At 41.2% G+C, this 15,650-nt stretch overlaps 1 protein-coding gene across 3 annotated transcripts in view; it reads left to right on the plus strand.

Moving 5' to 3' along the window:
• Nucleotides 1-15,650, plus strand: part of Nkain2 (sodium/potassium transporting ATPase interacting 2) — a 1,099,112-nt gene that overhangs the window by 904,448 nt on the left and 179,014 nt on the right. The gene's annotated exons all lie outside the window — the stretch shown is intronic.

Consider the following 15,650-nt stretch of genomic DNA (forward strand, 5'->3'; position numbering starts at 1 on the left):
ATATGTAATGCTTTTGAGCAAAATGAAGAAGAAAAGAGTTAGCAGGGTGCATATCTTAAACTTCTTCATGACTGACACCAATACAGTGTCAGCGTCATTACTACCAAGAGCCCTTCGTGCCTACCGCGCCGTCCCAGCCTCCCCTTCTGGCAGCTGGAACAGGATGACTGACCTGCCTGTTTCATTTCATTCCATGTTGGTGCCCTCAATTTATACTGCTCTCTTTCACACTTCTTGGGAGAGATTTTCCACTTCCTAAAGAACATGTAAGAATTAAGTGCTCCTAAAAATTGATGATGAGTAGCATTTTTAAAATTCTTTAACGTTTTCCTCTGGCCAGCGACCTTTCCACCAGTGGCTTCTTGGCTTTGTATGTTATCAAAGCTCCAAAGAGCTCCTTGAAAGCAATACAAATGAAATAAGTATATATACTTAAAGGTGTTATATTTAAATGTAGAGGTTTACTTATATCTGTCTCCACAAATTCTAAGCAGTATTGATCTATGTACTAGCCAGGATAAAACAAGACAAGATACAAATCTCATCACTTAAAAAAATAATTCTCTCAAGGGAATAGGTACATCTAAAATATCTTTAAAGCTTCTTCATCCGGATGCGCATTGCATACAACTCTACTGTACATGCAGGGTGCAATGAATTTTAGATCCCATTTGGCAAAGTACCCAAGAGGACATGTCAAGGTCTCTTATAGTACTAAGTAGGTTTTCAAAGTGTATTTAAAATTGTCAAATTAATTGTGTGGATCACATATCCACCATTTCTATCCTAGTGCACTCTCCTTAAAGAAATCTTGCAAATTACGACCATTGGTGGTTCTGCAGTGATTGTTAGGGTGGCTTGGAGAATTTCCATGAAAGTCAGCACTCTCCAGTAGAAAAGCATGAAGTCAGAGAAAACTTGGCCTGAAATCTACTTTCATCCTTTATAAAAATAACTTGATGCAAGTACATATGCACTCTTAGCTGCCTTGTCCCTGGCTATTAAGTAAGCATATTATCCCCTCCCCATTGTTGTACATAGACTAGGTAGTAAACATGTAAATTTTATTTCCTTTTTGTGGTACATAATGCCTCCAGTTTACCAATGAGCTGCAGATTTTATAATGAATCAGGAGATATACTTGTCATCTTCAAAACAAAAAGATTTATAGAGATTTTAGGGAGACATTTTCTGGTAATTAGTACTTCCTGTCATCTCCAACTACACCCATTCTTCATAACTGAAAAATGATGATAGAGATGATCATCAGTAACGTGAGCATTATTTCATCTATCGCTTCCTACCATTTATTTTTGGTGATATGATACATGAATTATCCTCTTCCAGAGAATGAAGTGAACAAAGGAAAGGACATAAAGCTTTATTAACATCTATGGTAACAAATTTAACAAGGACATATGTTGTACTGTGGATCAAAACAAGATCACTCTCCTAATTTAAGTTTGTTACCAACTAAAAATTCTTGCAGCCAAGCATGAGCTCCACGCAAGTCAGAATTTCTGGGTCTAAGAAAGTGACTGTGACAGTACTGGAGGTGGGCTGGGAATTCAGGTGGGACAATGACTTGTAGTAATGGCAGGAACTGTTGAGGACATTCAGGGTTAAAGGTCTCAACCTTCGATGTCACCAGCACCTTGGTGCCTCCATACGGATTCAAAACCTACAGAGCTGTGCCTCAGAGACAAATGAAATGGTGGCCTTTGGCTGAACACTTCAGTGGCAGCAACATCTCTAGAAATAGCCAACCTGCTCTTTGCCTGAGTCCCTAGAGGAATGCAGATCCTGTTTTAGACAGGAAAAGGAACATTCGAGATTGGAACAGATACCTGTGGGAGGTAACAAACAGGAAAGTCAGAAAACAGCAGGGGAAGTTGCCTGAAGAGGTCTTAGTACACTGAGAAACCACACATAAATGGGAAGTTGATCCTTCATGATGGCAACCAGCTGAGGAAATTCTGCCTCTAGCATCTGCTAGTGAGGACAGGAAAGAGGGAAGATGCATTTTGCCAAACTGAAACACCATTCTGAGGTAAAGAATCCTAACTTTAATCACTAAAAATGGTTGTGATATTTGAACCTGGAGGTTCAATTAACTTTAAAAGGTATAGAGACTTCCTTAATTGCATTTTTCCTTTCCCATTTTTCCTTATTCTCTTAATTCCTCCCTCCTCTTGTTCTTCCTTCCTTCTTTTAAAAAAATTAATCTTATTGGAACATTTTAAATATGCATAATGACTACATCATAGAGAATTTGCGCTGGTACATGTTGGATCTTAGCTCCTCCTTTACAGTCTTACCCCTCCCCTCCCTTACACTGCTTTTGCCCTCCTTATTTACAAAACCTTTGTTTCCACTTTTCCTTCTTTTCTTTTTCTGTCTTTTCCCTTCCTTCTTTTCTCCCTACCCCCTCCCTCGTTCCCCTTCCCACTGAGCATTTCCTTCCTATTTCGAAACACTCAGGGCATGTTCTGGTCCTTATTTACACTTTTGATTTCTCACACCAAAGAGACAATATAGTATTTGCACAAATGAGTTTATTTTATTTCACGTAAGAGTATGCTCTTTAGGGGCCTCCATATACCCATGAAATGCTTCAAGCTTGTCTTTCTCTATGGCTGAGTACTACTCCTCCTTATTCCTTTACATTCTTATCTCTAACTGAGAGTTCATAACATTTCTTGAATGGGAACAGTGACCACATTGAACTCACTACGCTGCTTTTTTCCCAAGAAAGAGTGCCGTTATATAGAGATTTATTTCTATGACAAATACAGGAATAATATGATGAGCCTGAGAATGCATGGAATTAACCAGGGAAAGCTACTGCAGTGGGCCAATGTGAAGAACTGTTAACTCAAATGATGGGAAACATGCAGAACATTAGGGGGTCTCCGGGAGAGTGCTGTGAAATTGCCCTGTCTACAGGAGTGCTCGTGACCTGGAGGGCACACGAGTTGTGAGATGATACCTCCTTCTTTTGGACTAAGAAAGCAGTCAGCAGGAGGCGCAGACAAGTGGGATAGAGGCTTTTGTTGAAACATGAACATCAGAAATTGTTTTGAAAACAGTGTTTATAGTAATTTCTCTTCCAAACTCAAAGAAAACATCTTTTCTTGAATAGCTAATGATAGGAGTTAGGAGGTCAATATATTTGATGTTTCATTACCTTCTCAAATCTGCCTTATAGTAGAATGTGATTTCTACTCTCAGCTGGAGATAAGAATATAAAGAAGTAAGGAGTAGTAGTACTCAGCCATAGAGAAGGATAAACTCGAAGCATTTCGTAGGTACATGGAGGCCCCTAAAGAGCATACTCTTAAGTGAAATAAACTAAACTCATCTGTGCAAAGACCATATTGTTTCTTTGGTGTGAGAAATCGAAGTGTAAATAAGGACCCAATCCATGGGATTGGATTTGGGGTCAGTAGCCATCGAATGTCTTGTTTTCTAGGCAGCATTCTTGTATAAATAACAGTCATGCAACATGTTAAAGTATATTTGCTAATCTTTAAAAAGCAGACTTTTGTCAAATCTTGCATGAGAATTCGGGGAAAAATGTGAATTTTGGTTTCAAATATAGCCTTCACCACTATCTCAACTCCTGCTTCTTCAGCTACTTATAGAATGTTAATTATCATGGAGTCTTCTGACTACTCTCAATCCTAAAAACCAAATGTACAGTCTCTTATTAATGTAAATAATTGAACCTGTCATGATTTTGTTTGTGAAAATACACCTATTCTCATTAAGTGTACTTCCTTGGCATGCTTCTAATGTCATCTCAAAAATGGGATATTAAGTAAGGAAAATGCTGACTTGTTGAGGTTCAGCAACTCTGAAAATACTGGAAGCGGTGACTCTGGTGCTAATCCCCTGGGTCCTTGTGTAGTTCAGGAGAGAGATTTATGGCGACAAAGGCCAAACGCTATGACATTGCAGTATGTGTCTGCCCTTCCCAATGACTATCCATGCTGCCCATGTGGGTCTCACTGTACCTTCTGCATGGTCCACCCCAGCCCTGGAGCAGACTTCTTTCTTTTTACCAAAGCACATCTACCTTCATGTTTTGCAGGACCTGTGGGGCATCACAGGTCGAAAGTCTTCCAGCGAGCCAAGGTTTCCTGATCTGGCTCTTAAGTCCTCCCCAGGCTAGGTCCCTCTCATGTTTCCAAAGCTATTGACTTGGCTGCTCCCCACAAACTCTGATCTCATAAGTGTTAGGCTACTTAGCAGTGATGAATCAATCCACTGCTGGGGCTGGGGAGATAGCTCTGTGGCACAGCACCTGCCTGGCAAGTGTAAGGTCCTAAGTTTAATTCCCATACTCCAAAAATAATCTACCCATTGCTATATCTACAATTCCGGCTATCTGGTCTCCTCTATTCAAAGCTATCTTTTAGGGCGGTAGCTAAGGCACATGTCACTTAGCTCCCAGCTAGCAGCCCCAGCAATCATTTCTCGTACCCAATGTCCACACAACCTACCAGTACCTATTAAATGTTTGCTTATAGCTTTCATCTTATCTTATACTTTGTCTCAACAAACAGAAAATAAGTTCTCTGTCAGGTGTATCACCTTACTATGCAGCATAGTGTACTTTATGTATCGCATATGAAATTAGTAAGGTAATAGCAATAGCAATGACTATAGGCTACTGAAATTTCATAATGACTGCAGTTTCCAGTCTTTCCAATAGTAACAAAGTCGATATAAATGAAAAACAATACCAATTTTCAACATTATTACAAATAAAGAAAGTAATAGAAAACTCAGAAACCCAAGACAGGATTTCACAGTTTTAAACTAAACATGCAAACTTGTATGGCTAAACATCCATCATCCTATGTCTACAGTAAAGCTTCCATTGCTTACTATTATTTTAATATTTTATTTATTTATTTATTTATTTATTTATTTATTTATTTGGTACAGGGTCTCGCTAGGCAGCTCAAGCTCTTAGTGATCCTCCTGTCTCAGCCTCCCCAGTGCTGAGGTTACAGGCATGCGCCACCATACCTGATTTCAGTGGCTGGCTCAGTGCTGTCAGGATGGGGCTGGCCTGGCATGCAGTACCAGTGATTGAACCTGTGTCCTTGTGCTTACCAGGCAGGCACTCAGACCACCAAGCTATCTTCCCAGCCCCTGTTGCATACCATTTTAATGGTCATCTTCAAATGCTGTGAGGTGCAGGAAGTAAATTTTAGATTTCTACTGAAATTCTAAAATGTCACTAGTGTTGTTTAATCATTTACTTGTCAATTTTTTAAACTTTTTTTTAAATGAAATGCCCATTGTTTGTTGAGCAATTAGGCTTCTTGCACTGACGTGAATATGTACAAGTCCTGGCACTAACTTTTACTGCTCAGAGCAGCTTTCATGTAACATATCAGACCCTGTTAGTTTAAAATATGACAAGGCTACAATGGAGCCCTTTAATGTAACATTTTGAAGACTCACTAAGACACATGAATAAGCATATTGATACAAAGACTATACTGACCTGGGCACATAATTATGCAAATACATTTAAATATAAAAGTTGTACAATCTTACAACTCAGTCACTTGTCTATTTTTTTCCTATGAATCCACAGAAATGAAAATGTGTTCTTGTTTGAATGTACGGCTCTGTTGGTCTCACCGTGAACAGTTCTACCAGGGGAGACATGGAGGCAGGAATGAGAAAGACAGACAAGAAGATAAAAGCTGGGCTAGATGGTCGCTGTTCTGCCTGATGGGCAAGACTAACTCAACCGCAAACAAAACGATCCTTTATTTATACTTTTGCAAAGTTAGTAACATGTGACACAAGGTTGCCTAGCAACTAATACCTGACCTGAACCAGACAAAATGTTTTCCTCAGAACTGAGGTAGCTTGTTTGCTTTAGGCATTGAGGCCCAGTCCCACCTTCAAACATTTGATCAATTTCCTACCTTCTTGCAACTCCCAACATTTGAAGGCTGTTGGTCAGCTTTTCATCATTCTAACAAATATCTGACTCTAGCACTTTGGGAAGCTGCAGCAGAGGATCACAACTTCAAGCCCACAAGCCCAGCTTATTCTATGAGAACTTGCTTCAAAATTTAAAAGAAAAAAAGAGAGAGAGACCTAGAAATGTAGCTGGTATAAAGGTCCTGGGTTCAGTACCAAGCACTGTAAAGAAGAAAGGAAAGGATGCCAGGGAGATAGCTCAGTAGCATAAGCGCCTACCTAGTGAGCACAAGGTTCTGAGTTTGATCCCCAGCACCAAAGAGAAAAAGTAAATGTTTATTTCAGGAGTGACGGAGAGTTCAGGCCAATGTCCTTCTGTGGCCAGACAGGAATTAATTTCAGGAAGTACATAGAGGCCTGACATTGCCCACGCCAGGGCCAGAATGTAGAGAGCGAGAGGCTAAGGTCCCTTGCTCCCCTTCAAAGGCTTATCCCCAAGGACCAGCAAAGCTACACTAGACCATCCCACCTGTTATTTCTACCTCTTCCCAATGGTGTCAACCAGGGCATGAAAACTTTAGTTCCTCGGCCTTTTGATTTAGCACCTAAAATATAATAGGCATCGATGTGGAACTGAATCCAGTGCTGCTTGTCAGTGTCAAAAGGGAAAGGTGCAAAGTGCTTAGATCTCCATTGTGATTAACTTTGCTCTTCCTTTTTGTTTTGGTAGTTATTTCTGAGTATCTGTGGTTCACGGGGTTGTCCACTGTCATGGGGTACTTTTGCTTTCTAAAGAAACAATGGACACACTGCAGATGTCTCCTGAATGTTGATGACTGCCAGTGGAAGTTGAAACTAGAAGCTGATGGATAAATGTGTACACATTTGTAAGAGAAAATGACCTTCAACAGAGGACTTATCTAGCCAAAATAGAAATTAATATAAAAAAAACAGTAAAAATATATTGTACTTCAAATCACTCACCTGTTCTTCAGAAAGCAGTGATGTTAATAAGAGAAGAGACCAGGTCAGAGGAAGACATGAGAGCTACTGACAAGGATTTGCACTGACATTGTGAAAATGACCTGATGGATTTCATTCAAACTACTCCAGTGGGGAAGAAAGCCTTCAGAGAGGAACTGACTTCAGCTCCAAGTTAAACTAGCAAGGAAAACACTGTGCAAGTCTTTTTCAAGACTTCCTGCTCGCTTTTATACACAACACAAAGTGCCAAAAGAAAATTGAAATTAAAATCACTGTAATATGTATCTTAACATCATACTAAACAAAATGACTAGAAATCAGTGCAACAAAATGTATACAAGATTATGTAAGGAAAATTGTAAAACCTTAATAAGAACAACTCAGAAGAGGCAGACAAGTGGAAAGATGTATACGTTCATGTAGCAGGTTCAGTATTTGCAAAGTGTTAGTTCTTCCCAGCTTCCTCAACAGATTCGCCACACAATAAAATTGTGATTGCAAAATTTTTACAGAAAGGCAAAATACCCTTCAATGCCAATACTAAGAACACAGCAAAGTTGGGAGATTGGCGCAACCTGAACTCAAGAATTTCCATAGTGCTAGTTTAGACAGGATGGTGTGGTGTTAACAGACGTAGATCAATGGAACAGAAAAGAGAGCCCTTAAGTAGTATAAGTATACTAGTGGGGGGGTGGGGAGAGAGAGAGACAGAGAGAGACAGAGAGAGGCAGAGAGAGAGACAGAGACAGAGAGACAGAGACAGACAGAGAGACAGACAGAGAGACAGAGTAAGAGAGACAGAAAGTGAGCGAGAGACAGAGAGAGACAGAGAAGATGGTGTAATGAGTCTTTTCAACAAACGATTGTGGATCAGCTGGGTGCACACACAAGTACACACAATCAAAAATTTTAAAATTCTTAGATGCACACTTGCAGACTTGGCAGTATTAACAAAAATGAAGCCAAAAGAATTACAAATTCAAATGTAAAATAAAAAATGAGAAAAATATAGATGATCTTGGGTTGGACATTATTGTTTTAGATCTCATGTCTGTTACAGTTTAGCTCTGCAATACCCCCCAGAAGTGTCCCATGTCTGGGAGATGACTGGGTAATAGGTGGACATTACTCATGCCTGGCTTCATTCATTCAAATGCTCTGTCAATCATGTGCTGCAAGGATGCGGGCCTCATTGGAGGTGGCCACGGAGCATGGCCTGGGAGGGTGAGTCCTTGTCCCAGGCCCCTGTCCCCTGTGCCTGCTTCCTGGCTGCTGCGTTCTGAGCAGCACTGGCCACTTCTCCCTGCCCATTTCTATCATGGAGCAGGCTCACTGTGTACCGAAGCCACAAAAACTGCAAGCCCAAACCAACCTCGCCTTCAAGTTATGGATGTCAGGTATTTCGTCCTAGTGACAGGGAAGCTGACAAACAGCATACCAAAGGCACAGTCCATGAAAGAAAGAAGTACAAAGTTGTTCTTTGTTAAAAGTTTCTGGCCTTCAAGAGAATAAAACAAGGCATAGAGGAGCTGGGGAGAAAGCTCGGTAGTCTAAGTGCCTTCATGGCAAGTATAAGTACCTGGATTCATTCTCTGTTACCACACACCATGCCAGCACATCCTGCCAGCCACCAAAATGGGGCATGGTGGTGCACACTTGTAATCCCAGTTTTGGCGATGCTCAGACAGGAGGATCACTTCAAGTCCAAGCTGCGTAGTGAGACCGTGTACCAAATAAATAAAATAATTTGTTAAAGGGCTGGCAAGATAGCTCAGGGGACTAAACACATGCTTAGGCAAGCGTAAGGACCGGGGTTCAATCCCTAGCACCACATGCCACACAGGCCTTGACCCCAGGCAAGCTGATCAGATGCCAAGTCAGGGCATAGTGGTACCCTCCTGGAATCCCAGCACTAGGAAGGCTGAAAACAGCAGGATCCCTAGGAGTGAGCTGTGTGGTAAGATCCAGTATCAAATATATATAAAATAAAATATTAAACTAAAACTTTTTTTAAAGGCATAGAATGGGAGAAAATATTTGTGAACAATCTACCAACAGGAGCCTGTTTCTAGTAGATGCAAAGATCTCCCAAAGTTTAACAGAAAGGAAATCATAAAACATACTCTCAACACTTGGTAAAAGGTGAAAGATTCATGCAATCAGGAGAGAAACCAGAGTACATCCCCAACACTTGGGTCAACACTTCACTAAGGAAGATGGTAGGTGTGTATGAAAAGGTGTTCAATATCATATATTATTGGAACAGTGAAAATCAAATGGCAGTGAAATGCCACCACACATCTATGACAATAGCCAAAATCTAGGAAAAAGACAGCCACAAATGAGAGCAAGAATATTAAGTAATAAGCACTTTCATTAACAGCTAATGAGAAGGTGAAATTGCACATCTGCTCAGAAAACGCCTGCAGTGGTTTCTTTCAAAACTAAGCATGACCTTAGCACACACATGACTTAAGCATGAGCTTCCCACAGCAGCTTTCCTCCTTGGTGTTTGCCTCACTGAACGGAAAGCGTGTGCACATAAAGCCTGCGCATGATTGCTTAGAGCAGCTTTTTTCATAACTGCCAGAACTTGAAAGCTAGCAACATTGAACAGATAAACCATAATTCATCCAAATAAGTATGTGTTATTTAGTGCTAAAAGGAAATGAACTATCAAGCCATGAAGAGACATGGAGCAAACTGAAGGTATATTGCTAACTGAAAAGGATGCAGTATGTATGATTCCAACTACATGGAGTTCTGCAAAGGGAAACCATGGAAGGTACAAGAGGGCCGTTGTTTCCAGGGGGTACAGAGGTGACCGAGGTTAATGTGTGGACCAGAAAATTCCAGGTAATGAAGTGACGTGTGTGGCACTAAAGTGGTGGATCTGTGTCAATGTGATCGTGTCCAATTCCATCAACCATACACTAATACAGAATATTAATGTCACTGATGGGCTCTGGTTCACTGATTATCATAAATATAGCATTTGGTGTGGGAGGGGGCAGTCATGCATATGTGCTGGTAGGAGAATGTGGGAATTCATAGTACTTTTGCTCAATTTTTGTGAACCTACAGTTTAAGACAAGCCAAAGTCTTCTTTCAAATGTGAAAGAATTAGTAACTGCAGGGAAAAACAAAGTTATATAAGGAAGAAATTGCTGCCATAATTCACAATTCAGCTCAGCCTTGAGAATATTTATACAGTCATAAATTTCAAAATATTGATATAACCAAATTTTAGACAAAATTTTATAGAATGTTAGATAATAGAAAGAAAAGTTTATGAACTATGAATTTTAATTCACATATTCCATAATAGAAATCAATAAGTAATATTTATTCTACTGAGCCATCTGCCCAGCCCCAATAAGTAATATTTAAATGATAAATGGGTAGTGTCTATATGAGTTCAGTACTTATAAAATCAAAATAAATACTCAAAGGAATAGCTCTAAAATATGAGAGTGATTGCTTGTCAAAAAGATACTAGGAGATGAAAAAAGCTACAGACAAATGATACTTAGTTATTATTTTTATGATAAGTATAATTTTTAGACCATCTATTGTTAATAGTCTAGATAATAGATAATGTAGAAACAACAAATGTGGAATAAAATGTAGTCATTATTCAAGCAATAAGTCTCAAGTGATCTTCAGAAATTAGAGCTTAGCACTTAGGCTTGAACTGTACTCCTTGTCTGTGGCAAATCTGTGAATTGCCTTTGTATTTGTCCTGATGCTTCCAAAGGTCATTCGATTAGAGGATAGCATCATTCCAGTGTAATCCACTGAGCTGAAACCCTTAGAGCAGGCTCGAAGGCAGTGGTGGTGACACTGTGGTGTGCACTTGGCGGCTGGCTGTTTGCTGTCATTCAGCATCACTGATCTAGTCCAGGGAACTCAGACATGGACCATGCACAGGGAGGACGCTGTGACAAATGAGGCAGAGATCAAGGCAAGGCTTTCTCAAGCCAAGACCCACCAGAAGTTGCCAACAAGCCATCAGGGACAAGGACAGGCACTTCCTCCAGCCTTGGAAGAGACCAAGCCTGCATACACGTCCATCTCTGACTTTTAGCCTACAAAGCTACAGGACAATACACTTCTGAGTCCCTAAAGGAACCTAATGGGTAGCACTTTGTTAGCCCTAGTGAAAGAAGACAGTCACTATGTGGACCAAAGAACAGAAGACGGCTCCATTGTCTGGTAAACCTTGCCAATACCCTTGAATTTTAGGGGAACATAATCCACTGAAAAGGCAACTGAATGGATTTAATGCAACATAAATCAATTACAATCGATGATTCCCTTTAAAAAAGTAGTATTAGGAAGAAAAATTTACCTGCTTAGGGACACGGCATCCGCCATCGTTTTGCTGATAACAGCAGTCCCAGGAGTTGTTCTTATGCCCTGCACATCGCCAGCGAGCATCCTCACTGTTAGGCCTTAACTCTTTACCCGTGTTTGGATAATTCTTATATTATTTATCACGACAAGTCTCTTTGGGGCAGTACTTAGGATATAATTGTTTAATAAATAAATGGTCTTGCCTCTGCTGCTATAGTGACTGACTGTGTCTCTGAGCTAACAGCAAGAGGAATCCAAAGAGCAGTGTCTTTTCTTGTAAAATTCACGAGTCTTATAAACAATAACCACATCCCCATTATCAATGTTTTGATTCCTGTTTAGAACAACACTGTCCTGAAAAACTCACACAAAATTATTTACCAATGTTGGGTTTTCTTTTTTTGTATTTTAGGGAAAGGTCTACAGGGTGTTCAGCGTCTCACTACTAGATTGGACTCATAGTGACCCACCTGTTTACACCCTCCCAAGAGCTGGGATTGCAGGCACGCACCACCACGCCCAGTCTCAAATGCCATCTCAGCATGCCCCGGGGATGGGGCTGGCACAGTAGGTCTGGGGATTGAACCCCTGTCCCCTGCAACTACTTGCAGGTGTTTCAATCCACTGAGCTATTTGGCCAACCCTTTTGTTGGGTTTTCTATGAGAAACAATTATTAGTTCAACAAATTAGCAATGATAATGCAAACAACTGACTGCTTGGTCTTGTAAACTCTCTTCTTCATTCCTTCTACTAGATCTTCCTGTCCAGTCATGACTTCCTGAGAAAGAAGGGGGTCTGCTGAGGCCTTGAGCTATAGCCACTAAGATAGACATGACCAGCTTCAGGGAGCCAGACTGTGTTCCCAGGCTGGCCAGGCCTGGCTGTCTTCACAATGTAGTCTTTTTCTGTTTGCTTGTTTGCCTATTGAATCTTTTTCTCTTTCCTCATATGCTTTCTCGACTTATCTGGTTTTTGGCAACCAAACATTAAATAATAAAGATTGTAAGAAAGAAATAGACTCTTCTCCACTCTCGTACTCATGCCATAAGCCATCTGCAGACGTGGTTCTGCAGCGCTGCGTGACACATGTGCTGGACTTCCTGCCTTTCCTCAATGAATGGGAAGTCACATAATTCACTGTGGTTCCCAAAATAATCTGTTCAGAAATGGAGCTAGTGGTTTAGCAGTTTTATTATAATAAAAATCCAAATCTTATTCCAGATTAAATGCTTACCTTTTTAATAGTCAGCTTTCTGGCCACTGAACTGGAGATGCAACACCCACTGCATACAAAAAGATTCCATTTGGCTCAAGATTTCAGAGGATCAGTCCAGGGTCAACTGGCTCCCGTGTAGAAGCACCTCGGCAGAAGGGTGGGACAGAGCCTGCCTGCTGAGTGCCTGGTGGCCAGGAAGCAGAACTAGGGGTGTGTGCCTGGGAGGAAGGCTTCCTGGATTCTACAGAGCATCTTCACGGCCCACCTAGACGCACCGACCACCCTCCTATAGGAAAGAGTTGTGTGCACAGGTTTGCTGCCTCCATCTTCAGGAATGATTTCCTCTCTAAGTCACAATTATTATTACCTGGGGGTTCAACCTTTTCCACGCATGGAATATAAAAACTCAGAAGTGATATGAAAGTAGAAAAGTTATGCAGGTGCTAACAGGCACTGGCAGATGGTGAAACAGGCTCGCAGTTTTTCTCTGCATTTTCCAGGGATATTTATTTTTTAATTTTGAAAAATATTTATTTTATTTTATTTATTTATTTATTTATTTATTTATGTGGTACAGGGTCTTGGTACCCAGCTCAGACTCACAATGATCCTCCTGTCTCAGCCTTCCCAGCGCTGGGATTACAAGTGTATGCCACTACACCCAGTTTCAGTGGCCAGCACAGAATGCCCAAGGTTCTGGGCTGGCACAGCACATGGTACTGGGGATAGAACCCGCATCCTCGTGCTTGCCAGGCAGGCACTTAGATGCTCAGCTATCTCTCCAGCCCCAGGGATATTAAATTGCATTAAATGTTTCCTTGGAAGGTATGTGACTTGGTTGGTGTGTCATCCATACTATCACACTCCTCAGACCCTGGGAGTGTGTGACAACAGACCCCTACGCCATTGCCCGCCCGTGAGCCATCTTGCAAACCACTGAGAAAAGGCCTGTCTTAACTCCACCTCACAGTGACCCACCTCTGCTCCCAAAGTTTACTACGTTAGAGTCATTCTATGTAGCGATTCACTTTCCTTCTAAACATGGTGCCTACCTTCTGCCTGGCCACTTAGAGGCAGTACCAGCAACACGCCTTATTTTGAGACTGATCAGGCCTGAATCAGATACCAGTTGCTCTGTCCAGTCTTCGGGGTCCAAGGCATGTGTGAAGCCCTTCTTAATAGGCTCCAGGACAGAGATCCCTCCTTCTCTCACTCACCACCATAAACATGGTACTGCTCACAGCACAGCATCTTGAAAGAACTCCTCCTTCCCACGTCCAATTCCCTTTGGGGCTGAGTTAGCATCTTGACGCTACCCTTTCATTTTCTCACTGTGAGTGGCTCAATGTCACAAACATAATTTAAGATGTGTTCTGTACAGGCTCTGTGCAGGCAATCTGACATCTCACTTTGCAAAGCAGTTAGTTCATAATCGTAGTATGTCCACAACTGTCCCTGAGATTGTGATACTCCCAGTTCTCAACACCGAGCCTCTTTTAGAATTCATCTTTCCTCATGACTTGCTGAGTAATAGAAAATACATGTCCTCTAATAGTTCTCTCCTAGAAGACTCAATTGTTTTTTGAGAGCTTCCTGTTGGCACCTGTGGTAACAAGCACTCTGGTGGCAGAAACCCAGCTTTAATGCCACATAAGGGTGTGCATCACCCACTACAAAGAATTCCTCTGAAGAGCAGTTGACGCAGCATCTTGCACCTGAAAATCTTGCTAATTCCTAAGAAATAGCATGGCCACTCTCACTGCTGAAGTTGACAAGATTGAATGGACATTAATTTGCTAAAATAAAATGCCCCCTCTATGTCCAGATTCTCTGTCTTTGTCCAACCAAATGTCATTTTATATAAAGTGTCTGAGCCTCCTTGGATTTGATGTATATAGGGGTCAAAAGTCCTGTACCAATTTCTGGTGGCTGCACAGGGATGACAGCAATAGGAAAGGGGAAAACCAAATAAAATTACATTTTCTTACCTAGAAACTTACTAGTTTTTCTTACTGAGTTATTGTTCTTTTCTACTAGTCTGTGTTTGTGGCAATGTTTACATTCCTTGTGTGCATCAGTGCATGTGCATGACACAGAATAATCCCCTATTACAGCCCATTTCCCTCCATCCCCCTTCCTCTGCCTCTTGATCCTTTCCAACTGAGAAGCGTTTGCCAACCCACTTCCTATTAGCGATCGTTTATTTTGCTCTTTATTTATAAGTTGGCTTTCCTCATGTAAGGGAGCCAGGTGGCTCTTAAGCTTTGTGTGGCTGATTGATTTCACTTACCATTATGGTCTCAAGGTGCATCCACTTTCCTACAAATGTCTCAGATTTGTCTTTCCTTATGGCAGATGTTACTCCACACTGTGCAAATGTCACATTTAGTTTATCAGCGCATCCTCCGTTGGGCACACAGGCCGCTTGCGACATTCACTACTGCGAGCTGCACTGCTGTAACCGTGGGTGTGCATGGGGCTCTGCAAGGTGATGCCTTTAGCTCTCCAGGTAGGAGCCCTGGAAGGAGAAGAGCTGGATCAGATGGAATTTCTAGGTTATATTTTTCAGAAATCACCATAACAATTTCCATAGTGGTTGCACTAATTTATATTCCTACCAATAACATAGAAGTTTTCCCTTACCTGCATCCTCACCAGTAGTTGTTAGGATTTGATTTCTTTATGATGGCCATTCTTCCTGGGTCAGTTGGAATCTCAGTGCTGTTTTAATTGACATTTCTCTAATGTCCAGTGATAGGAGTGTTTCTTCATATTTCCTGGCCATCTACATTTCTTCTGGGAAGTGTCAGCTCATTTTGGTTTCCCATTGTTGAGTAGATCTTTTATTGTGGTGCATCTGATATGTTTGAGTTCATTATGTGCTCTGTTTACTAGTCCTCTACCTGCGGAAGAGCTGGCAAAGATGTCCCCACTTGGTAGACATTCTTTTCGCCATGGTAATGAGTTCTTTGGCAAGAAGGAGCTTTTTAATTTCAAATGATCCCATTTGCTAACAACCTTGTCAGCAATGGAGAAAACAACCCTGGAATTTTCGTGGAACCAGACAGTACATACAGTCTTATAAATCCTAATAGTAGCTGTAACATTAACTGTTGCTACATTGCCACATACTTTTTTTTT

Source organism: Octodon degus, unplaced genomic scaffold (assembly GCF_000260255.1).
Source record: "Octodon degus isolate 3935 unplaced genomic scaffold, OctDeg1.0 scaffold00034, whole genome shotgun sequence".
NCBI classification, from domain to species: Eukaryota; Metazoa; Chordata; class Mammalia; order Rodentia; family Octodontidae; genus Octodon; species Octodon degus.